Source organism: Trachurus japonicus, unplaced genomic scaffold (assembly GCF_045865225.1).
Source record: "Trachurus japonicus isolate A0001 unplaced genomic scaffold, Traja_1.0 AP030144.1".
NCBI lineage: Eukaryota > Metazoa > Chordata > Actinopteri > Carangiformes > Carangidae > Trachurus > Trachurus japonicus.
Genome location: NW_028220277.1, coordinates 33,363 through 43,641, shown reverse-complemented (window position 1 = coordinate 43,641; position 10,279 = coordinate 33,363). Strand labels below are relative to the sequence as shown.

The following is a 10,279-nucleotide window of genomic DNA, read 5'->3' as shown; positions in this document are numbered from 1 at the left end:
GCCATGTTGAGGTTACCATGTAACTGTTGGCTGGTGGCTTTAAGGCATGGTGGCAGCTTTAACCATAGGCTTTAACTGCTCTGTGACACCCTCAAACAGATCTAATGTACGACAAATCTGTACTTAGTACGAGCAAAAGGTTTACATTTTCCGAACCATAAGACCTTGCTGAACGCGTCCGTGTCACTTTGGTGTTTCTAGAGTAAAAATTGTTGATTGTGTCGCAGGTTGGAAACTTTGGGACGTTTAGAAAATCAGCGCCTACTTTTGAATGGGAGTCAATGAGAGGAAGGGAGGGAAGTGGCCGCACTCGGAGGCTCCCAGTTCAAATTGTGTTCGTCTCTCTGGTTTTTTGAGCACATGAAGAGATCAAGGATGAGCTTGTCTACAAGCATGCCCGAAATTATGTGTGTAGAGTGTAATCTGTGGCCGTGCTGACAGGATAGAGAGAAAAATGTGAGAGGATTTTTAGACCTCTGTCACTCTGCCAACTGCCAACGTCCGAACATTCCGTCCCATTGACTTTCATGTTAAATCTGAATTTTGTCAGAAATTTTAATGATTTTAAAACTATACATATATCTGAAACTGTTGAAGATATCAATAAGCTGAGATATAGCTGAATAGTTGAAAGGTTTGTGAACAGTTTAAAAGTTGAATGAAGTCTGTAGCTGAAAGTATGCTGAAGCTATTAGAGGCTGAATGAAGCAGAAGATTTGAAGAGTTTGAAGACTGTTTCAATGTATTTCCTATGAGAGAAAAATTGCACAAAAAGTTAAATATTTTAAAAAGTATAAATAGTATGAAAGAGAAAAATAATAGCAATATTGTCCTGAAAAAGCTGCACGTTTTGATATATGAATTGTTGAAATAGCACAAAGTATGAAGGAGCAGAAAACTGCTGAAAAAGGGTGAAAGAAGTAAGAATAATAACTAGAAAAAGATAGCATTTCCTGCAGAAAATGCGTGTGAATGCTGAAAGCAGCTGAACGCTGTTGCTGAAGCAATGCTGAATGAGCTGAAGAAATTGTCTAATCAATGCTAAATTAGTTGACGAAACTGCTAAAGCAATGTTGAAAAGACTAATGCTAGAGTAGAGTAGAGTAGAGTAGAGAGTAGAGGAATACTTTATTCATCCCTAGGAGGGAAAAAGCTGAAACATATAACTTGTAGTGTGAGATGAATGCCTTTTTAAAGGTAAAAAGCAGTAGAAATGCTAAAGGGAGAAGAAAACATTGAAATTCTGCATGTTTAAATGTAATGGTTAAATAGTTGAAATCTGCAGCTAACCTGACAGGAAGGACAACTGATGAACCAGCACTAACATAGCTGAAGCAATGGCTGAGAATATATTTAAAAGTAGAAGATGTGAGACTTTGTATGAAATGGCTGGAAATTACTTGAATTGTCAAAGAAGAGTTTGAAAAATTCCTGAATTAGGAAAAAAGTTAATGCCTACTGAAATACATTGTAAACTGACAGCAGAAGAACATTGTTGAAGAATATAGATCGAGCATTAGCTGAGGAGTAGAACATGTAAACAGCAGGTTTAATGGTGTGAAATGGTTGAGAAGAGCCTCAGTAGTTTAGGATACGTGTAAAGCAATGTGTTCAACATGAACAAAATGGGGAAATGTGTATTTTCAGTTTAAATAGCTAAAGAACAAAATTAACAGCAACGAGTCCATTAACTACAACAGGAAGATAGAGAGGTACACAAAACAGTCAGACAACTGTAGGAAAAGTGTGTGTGTGTGTGTGTGTGTGTGTGTGTGTGTGTGTGTGTGTGTGTGTGTGTGTGAGTGAGTGAGGAAGATATACAAAAAGTTCTGACCTGACAACTGTATGAAATGTGTGTGTGTTGGACGTGTGTGTCTGTTTGTGTATGGTTAGTGTGTGTCCATTTGTGTGTGTGTTTGTTGTGTGTGCATGTGTGTCTGTTTGTGTGTAATTGTGTAAATTGTGTATGTGTTTGGTAAGTGGTTGTATGTTTGTTGGGTGTGTGTGTGTGTGTGTGTGTTTGTGTGTGTGTGGTAGTTAGTGTGTGTTCATTTGTGTGTGTGTGTGTGTGTGTGTGTTGGATGTGTGTGTATGGTGAGTGTGTGTCCATTTGTGTGTGTGCGTGTGTGTGTGTGTATGGTGTGTGTGTGTGTGTGTGTGTGTGTGTGTGTGTGTGCGTAGTAGTTAGTGTTTGTCCATTTGTGTGTGTGTGTTGGATGTGTAAGCATGGTGAGTGTGTGTCCATTTGTGTGTGTGTGTGTGTGTGTGTGTGTGTGTGTGTGTGTGTGTTGGATGTGTGTGTATGGTGAGTGTGTGTCCATTTGTGTGTGTGTGTGTGTGTGTGTCCATTTGTGTGTGTGTATGTGTGTGTTGGATGTGTGTGTGTGTGTGTGTGTGTGGTAGTTAGTGTGTGTCCATTTGTGTGTGTGTGTATATGACCGACAGACAGTCAGACAGAGAGAATGTGTGCGTTGCCATGGTGACGTTGCCATGGTGAGGTTACCATGGTGACGTTGCCATGGTGAGGTTACCATGGTGAGGTTGCCATGGTGAGGTTGCCATGTTGAGGTTACCATGTAACTGTTGGCTGGTGGCTTTAAGGTATGGTGGCAGCTTTAACCATAGGCTTTAACTGCTCTGTGACACCCTCAAACAGATCTAATGTACGACAAATCTGTACTTAGTACGAGCAAAAGGTTTACATTTTCCGAACCATAAGACCTTGCTGAACGCGTCCGTGTCACTCTGGTGTTTCTAGAGTAAAAATTGTTGATTGTGTCGCAGGTTGGAAACTTTGGGACGTTTAGAAAATCAGCGCCTACTTTTGAATGGGAGTCAATGAGAGGAGAGAGGGAAATGGCTGCACTCGGAGGCTCCCAGTTTAAATTGTGTTCGTCTCTCTGGTTTTTTGAGCACATGAAGAGATCAAGGATGAGCTTGTCTACAAGCATGCCCGAAATTATGTGTGTAGAGTGTAATCTGTGGCCGTGCTGACAGGATAGAGAGAAAAATGTGAGAGGATTTTTAGACCCTCTGTCACTCTACCAACTGCCAACGTCCGAACATTCCGTCCCATTGACTTTCATGTTAAATCTGAATTTTGTCAGAAATTTTAATGATTTTAAAACTATACATATATCTGAAACTGTTGAAGATATCAATAAGCTGAGATATAGCTGAATAGTTGAAAGGTTTGTGAACAGTTTAAAAGTTGAATGAAGTCTGTAGCTGAAAGTATGCTGAAGCTATTAGAGGCTGAATGAAGCAGAAGATTTGAAGAGTTTGAAGACTGTTTCAATTCATTTCCTATGAGAGAAAAATTGCAGAAAAAGTTAAATATTTTAAAAAGTATAAATAGTATGAAAGAGAAAAATAATAGCAATATTGTCCTGAAAAAGCTGCACGTTTTGATATATGAATTGTTGAAATAGCACAAAGTATGAAGGACTAGTTAGATGCAGAAAAAGAGCGGAAGAAGTAAGAATAATAAGTATAAAGATTTGAATAACAATAGTGTGAATGCTTCCAGCATTCACACTAATAAGTATAAAGATTTGAATAACAATAGTGTGAATGCTTCCAGCATTCACACTAACTAGAAAAAGATAGCATTTCCTGCAGAAAATGCGTGTGAATGCTGAAAGCAGCTGAACGCTGTTGCTGAAGCAATGCTGAATGAGCTGAAGAAATTGTTGAATCAATGCTAAATTAGTTGACGAAACTGCTAAAGCAATGTTGAAAAGACTAATGCTAGAGTAGAGTAGAGTAGAGAGTAGAGGAATACTTTATTCATCCCTAGGAGGGAAAAAGCTGAAACATATAACTTGTAGTGTGAGATGAATGCCTTTTTAAAGGTAAAAAGCAGTAGAAATGCTAAAGGGAGAAGAAAACATTGAAATTCTGCATGTTTAAATGTAATGGTTAAATAGTTGAAATCTGCAGCTAACCTAACAGGAAGGACAACTGATGAACCAGCACTAACATAGCCGAAGCAATGGCTGAGAATATATTTAAAAGTAGAAGATGTGAGACTTTGTATGAAATGGCTGGAAATTACTTGAATTGTCAAAGAAGAGTTTGAAAAATTCCTGAATTTGGAAAAAAGTTAATGCCTACTGAAATACATTGTAAACTGACAGCAGAAGAACATTGTTGAAGAATATAGATCATTAGCATTAGCTGAGGAGTAGAACATGTAAACAGCGGGTTTAATGGTGTGAAATGGTTGAGAAGAGCCTCAGTAGTTTAGGATACGTGTAAAACAATGTGTTCAACATGACCAAAATGGGGAAATGTGTATTTTCAGTTTAAATAGCTAAAGAACAAAATTAACAGCAACGAGTCCATTAACTACAACAGGAAGATAGAGAGGTACATACAAAACAGTCAGACAACTGTAGGAAAAGTGTGTGTGTGTGTGTGTGTGTGTGTGTGTGGTGTGTGTGTGTGCTCTCGCATTTATTACTTGGTGGGGCCATACCACCTGTAGCCCACCAACAGTATGGGGCCATGAATTCTCGTGGGGCCATTTTGCTGGGCCCCACACCGTTTAGTGCTTTAACGTGGCTCAGGAGCCTTCCCTGATGCTCCTCATGCTTTTTTCTCACTTGGCCCACAAGGTGACAAAAAGTGGAAACGTGTGTGTGAAGTGTGTGTGCTCACTTGGCCCCTGGAGGTTGGGGGATGCAACTGCAGCCACACACACACTTCCGGAAGTGTGTGTCATTTTGCTGGGCCCCACTCCGGAAGTGTGTGTGATATTAGCCAATATTAGCTAATGTTCAAGACCATTAAGCGTCATAGTCTCGCGGGATTTTACGGGATTTGTTTGAGAGCTAATACTGTAATGATAACACATACCGATGCTGTAAAATGAAAAGTAAAAAATGAAATGATCTGACTAATGTAGCGTAACAATTGTTTTAATCCTTGATGATTTAATGTATGTTTTTATTTACATTTTCTCTTCCCTTCTATATTTGATATGTGTTTGTTTTGATTTTTACTCACTTATCTTAATTTTTGTTTATTTAATGTTATTCTTAATAATTATCTCTGAAACATGATGTCTGCTCTTGTTTAATTTTGGGCAGATATAATATTTGCCTGACTAATTTGTAAATGCATTTGTTTAAATATATAAAATAAAAATTTAAAATAAAAAAAAAAGACCGATGCTGTAACAACTGAATCACAAATTATTAAGGTATGTTTATTTTCAGTTTTATTTTATTTTTAATTAAGATTTTTTGTCTATAAAAAGTTTTGTGGGACTACAAGAAACAAACTTACAACATTAGTATTAATACAAACTGTGCCATTTGATGCTGAAATAGCTATAGGTAGAAAGCATTGTTCCCCAGATAACAATATAAAAGATCGTTTCTGTTATCTTAGGCTAATTAGCTGCTAACCATTAACTTTGGAGAGCTAGCGCTTTTAGCGGAAGCTGGCCGTAGCCAAGGGGGATCGGAGGGTTCGTTCGAACCCCCCCCCACACACACCCCCACCGCCACCACCCCACCGCTGCCGCAAATGCGGTGCTTGTCGTGTATTAGGCTCTCTAATAACTCTCTGATTGGTGTGGGATGCGTGTCCCCGTGTTGACTGGACTGCTGCTGAAGCAAACAGCCCAAAGCCTGTGAGTTCTAGCCAATCACAGCGCAGTAGGGCGCCGCGCGAGTTGACGCTCTGCAACCTGCGGTGCGGTGCGTCGCGTCAGCAGCACTGACATGCTGCTCTGAAGTCCTGCACCTGGCATCAACCTGAACGGGCCTGAAAGTTAAAAGCCGAACCCGGTCTGACCCGCGGGTGTTGAAACCCGGACCCTGAATTAAGTTGGTCCGGACCCGGCCAAAAGAAAAGAGAGAGAGAGAGAGAAGCCGAGTAGGAGCGCGACCTGACCGAATTAATTTCTACATATTTTCGGACTGAACTGACGCGTCCGGTCCGTGAGAACTCAAATCTAAGTCCAAAAGGCCCATGCACACTTGGTAGCCCAAAAGAACAGCCAGGCAGCCCAGTCCAGAGAGCAGAGGAGAGGGAGACAGCAACAGGTGTGTGCGTGCGTGTGTGTGTGCGTGCGTGCGTTACTGTGTGTGCATGTGCATGTGTGCGTGTGTTATACCTGCAACCTCCAAATGGGAATGGGAGCCTCCTTTCATTTATTAATATCTGACAGTAGCTACAGCCATCATACAGATGAGAACAGGGCAGAAGCAGAGGAAACGGGGCCTTGAAAGGCTGGTCCAGGTCAAAAGATTGAAAGAAAAAAAAGTTTTGTTTTTTCTCACCAGCTACAGCTCCCCACTAGACCAGTGTCATACAGTCCAGCCATTCTTGCCATTACAAAGATAGAAACCTCAGTCAGTAGCCTACCAAATGTGTTTTTTTTTTTTTTTATCTGAAGCGAATGTTGTCTTCCCATTATATTCTTCTCAGAGTACACCAGAATGCTTCATTTACCTCTTAAAATCATAAAAACTTTCTGGGGGGAGGATCCCCCCAGACCCCCCCTACAGGGGTTTACTTTATCATCATTTCCAGTTTGCAGGTACCTATGTGTGTGTGTGTGTGTGTGTGTGTGTGAGTATGAGAGAGAGAGAGAGAGAGAGAGAGAGATACATTTAACTACATTAAACATTATTATGATTATTGTTATGAAAAAGCTAAGCCTTTTTTATATATATATATAGAAAAAATGAATTACATGGTGAAACTTTTGTTGTAAATGAGAGCAACAGTAAAGGATAGTGGAGGAAGAGAAACACGTGATGTCAAAGTGAAGTTATAATGGGGAAAAAAAGAAGTGTGTGCCTTTATTATTATTATTTATTTACTTTTTTTTGGGGGGGGGGGGGGGGAAGAACCCCCCCCTCCACAAGGCTGGCTACGGGCCTGGGAAGTAGCCTCGCATCACCGGGCTCTTTTTTTTTTTTTTTTTTCATCACCTGGCTCTTTAAGCGGAAGTATCATCCGTCCGATGACGCAATCCGGTGGAACCCATGGGTGGAACACATGGCTAATTAACCTGGCGAATATTCATGAGACGGCGGAGCTCTGAAGTGAGGAGTTTCAACTCTGATAAGGTATTTGATAAATGTGTTGTTGCCGCTTTCAACGGAAATGCTCGTCTCGTACTTATTTTATGGAAGCTACGATACGAAGTACGGTAGAAACTGTTTTGCTAAAGGCGAACATCCGGGTGACTTACAGCTAAGTGCTAACAGTGTTGAACGCAGGCTTTATGGGGGTATACGAGCACACGCAACGTCATGTTATAGTAGTCAAAAATGTCACATAATCATTGTAAAACAAACGTAATTGTTCGGTTACGTTATATGCCTCGCGGTAGGCACGGGCCCGGTCAGTAAAGCTAACGTTACCTGTGGTCTTAGGCCCAGGCTAAGCTAATTATGCTCTGGGTCTCAGGCCTATCGCTCTGGGCCAGGTACGCTCACTGTGGCCCGGGGCTCAGGCCTGGTCAGGGAGAGAGTTGCGGTAGGCATGGCTAGATCAGTTAAGCTTTGTGGGGTCCGGGCCACCCCCTCAAATGCAGTCGTGTTGAGAAATAGTTAAGCTAACCGATGTTATTAGTCGGGGATTAATGATCTGTGTGAGTCACAATAATTGAAGCATGAATCCAAAACAGCTATATTCGTAGCACATGCCATATTCTCATAATTGAGAAAATAAATAATAACTTGCTAAGCTACAGTTCAGCTGATTATGATATTTTTTAAATTACAGAATGAATGAATGAGCAGTCTGTTTTCTCATGCTGCACAGCTGTTTAATGTTATAAAAATATTTTCACAGAGCAATGACATCCAAAAGGAAGGCCTGGATAAAGCCTGTTGAAGATGTAATCTCATATATTCTGTCAGCTGGAGACAAGCCATGGTTTGCAGTGAGATTTATCAATAATATCAAAGGTATGATCTCTAGTGCTTTCAGTAGCTGCAAATTACAGCAGCACATTTTTAGATACTATTCATTATTAAAGGGATAGTTCAACATTTTGGCAAATTGGCCCATTGCCATAATCGCTATAGTCATAGCAGTAGGTTCATTACCTTTAATTGTAGGTGTAAGCTATTTTCAGTACGGCGGAGCGCCGCAGCTGGCTGCTCAGAGCTACGCTATGGAGGCTAAGGGAATTTCTTGGTTTCCCTCATTAAACTCATCAAATTCAACATCCCAAAACTCCACAGCGCTTTTGTAGACAAGTTGTGACCTGCACAACCACCACGCTATGAGATAATGACGGAACGATACGAAACGGAGCCGTTTTCGAGGTAAATACAGGGTAAATACGGAGACTGCTTGCTGATAAACTGTCCCTGAACGCAACGCGCATCAGCGGTTTTGTATGAATTTACCTCGAAAACGGCTCCGTTTCATATCGTTCCGTCATTATCTCATAGCGTGGTGGTTTTGCAGCTCACAACTTGTCTACAAAAGTGCTGTGGAGTTTTGGGATGTTGAATTTGATGAGTTTAATGAGGGAAACCAAGAAATTCCGTTAGCCTCCATAGCGTAGCTCTGAGCAGCCAGCTGCTGCGCTCCGCTGTACTAAAAATAGCTTACACCTACAATTAAAGGTAACGAACCTACTGCTATGACTATAGCAATTATGGCAATGGGCCAATTTGCCAAAATGTTGAACTATCCCTTTAACATTCTTCATTCAGAAGGTATCTTATAGAAATCAGTGGCTTCATTCGTCTGTCTTGTTTAAATCCAATGGGTCTCATTCATGAAACGTGAGTAAATCTGTGTGTAGATTTGCACATAAAAGCTCACTCTACTAAAACTCTACTCTGGATTCATGAACGGTGCGGGAAACTCAGTTTTGATCGTAAACACGTGTGTAACTTCATGAATGCCAACCCATCATAAACTAACAACACGCCCCCGGTGATCAGCAATTAGCATAGATCTCCATACATGAATAGCCATATAAGGAGATCCTGACCACCATATTAGGAGGTAGGTGCAACCTGCTCACCTGCAGCCATGACGCAAACGAGGAAAGAGGGAGAGAGAGAAAAAAGAGAGATCACGGATCGAAGTCATTTTGGGTGAAGTGGAGTCCAGAAAAAATATTAAATTCTCTTCTGTTAGTAGTGGTGTGACTGGGACAGGTCAAAGGCGTGGAGGGAAGTAACAGATTTAGTGAATTAAGTAGGCCTATCCTTGGTTGATTAAAGAACCGTTTAAGAAGTAAAGCCAGAATAGTTCGATATGAAACATAAAAATAAAAAAAAATACACACAACTCCAGAGCTACAGCAGCGACGGGAGGAGGAGGCTCTTCACAGCCTCAGCTGTAGAGGAGCATGGTTGTATCAACACATGAAGTTATATAGGCAGGTTATATTGTTACAGAAGCACCAGCCGTCTGTCACAGCTCCTTCCAAACCGGTGCTGACTGCGCTGCTGCGCAGGGTGAAGTGTGCGCCCACCGAGCCTGTACTGTAGCAATACAAAAAAGTTTTTTCCGGTTTTATATCAGATTATCATCATCATTAGATGGAGCCTTGTTTGTGCGTGTCCGATCCCTAAAACGTCTCTCTCTCCAAATATTTCTAATTGTTTGTCATGTTCAAATTACGTGTTTCAAAGCCGTCGGCGTATTTTGAACATGAGAGAGAGTAATACAGATTAAAATTGTTAACTTTTAACAGTGATAAGCAGTATTTATTTGCATTCCTACATTTACACAAGCGCTACACACAGTCTGGAGCAGGTGTAGATTTTGTGAGTAGCTACGAAAAAATCAGCACTACTAAAAGATTGATGAATGCGGAAATCCACGTAAATTTGCGCTGCTCAGGGTTTACACACAAATCCGTGCTGCTCACGTTTCATGAATGAGACCCAATGTGTTTAGGTATATAGTAGGTGTGTATAAATGAGCCTGATTTCCATAAGAGAAGTTTCAGGTACACACTGGTATAATCAAATATACAAATGTAAAGTTATTTATTTTATTTCTGCTGTATGTAAAGTGTCCAGCACATTCAAGTACTATTAAGGTAAGTGCTGGGCCAATAGAAGACTGTAAAGAAAATGTGAAACTGTTTTGCATATTCAACAGTAACATTTTAAATTAATGCATAGAAGTAGTTACACAAGCTGACTGTCTTCTTCTTTTATGTCTAAACACCAGGTGACACCCAAGCAGGCTCCAGCAGCAGAAGAAGAGATGGCTGTGCCTCCTGTTGATCTGTCCTCCAAGGTTTATGGTGAAGATGATGATGCTGCTGCTGAATGTG

At 40.7% G+C, this 10,279-nt stretch overlaps 1 long non-coding RNA gene across 1 annotated transcript; it reads left to right on the top strand.

The window, feature by feature from the left end:
• The first annotated feature begins 6,994 nt into the window (after positions 1 to 6,994).
• Positions 6,995 to 10,279, top strand: LOC146960659 (uncharacterized). Its single transcript, XR_015035399.1, has 3 exons — positions 6,995 to 7,088; positions 7,819 to 7,934; positions 10,174 to 10,279. It is a non-coding gene; the product is annotated as an uncharacterized LOC146960659 (long non-coding RNA).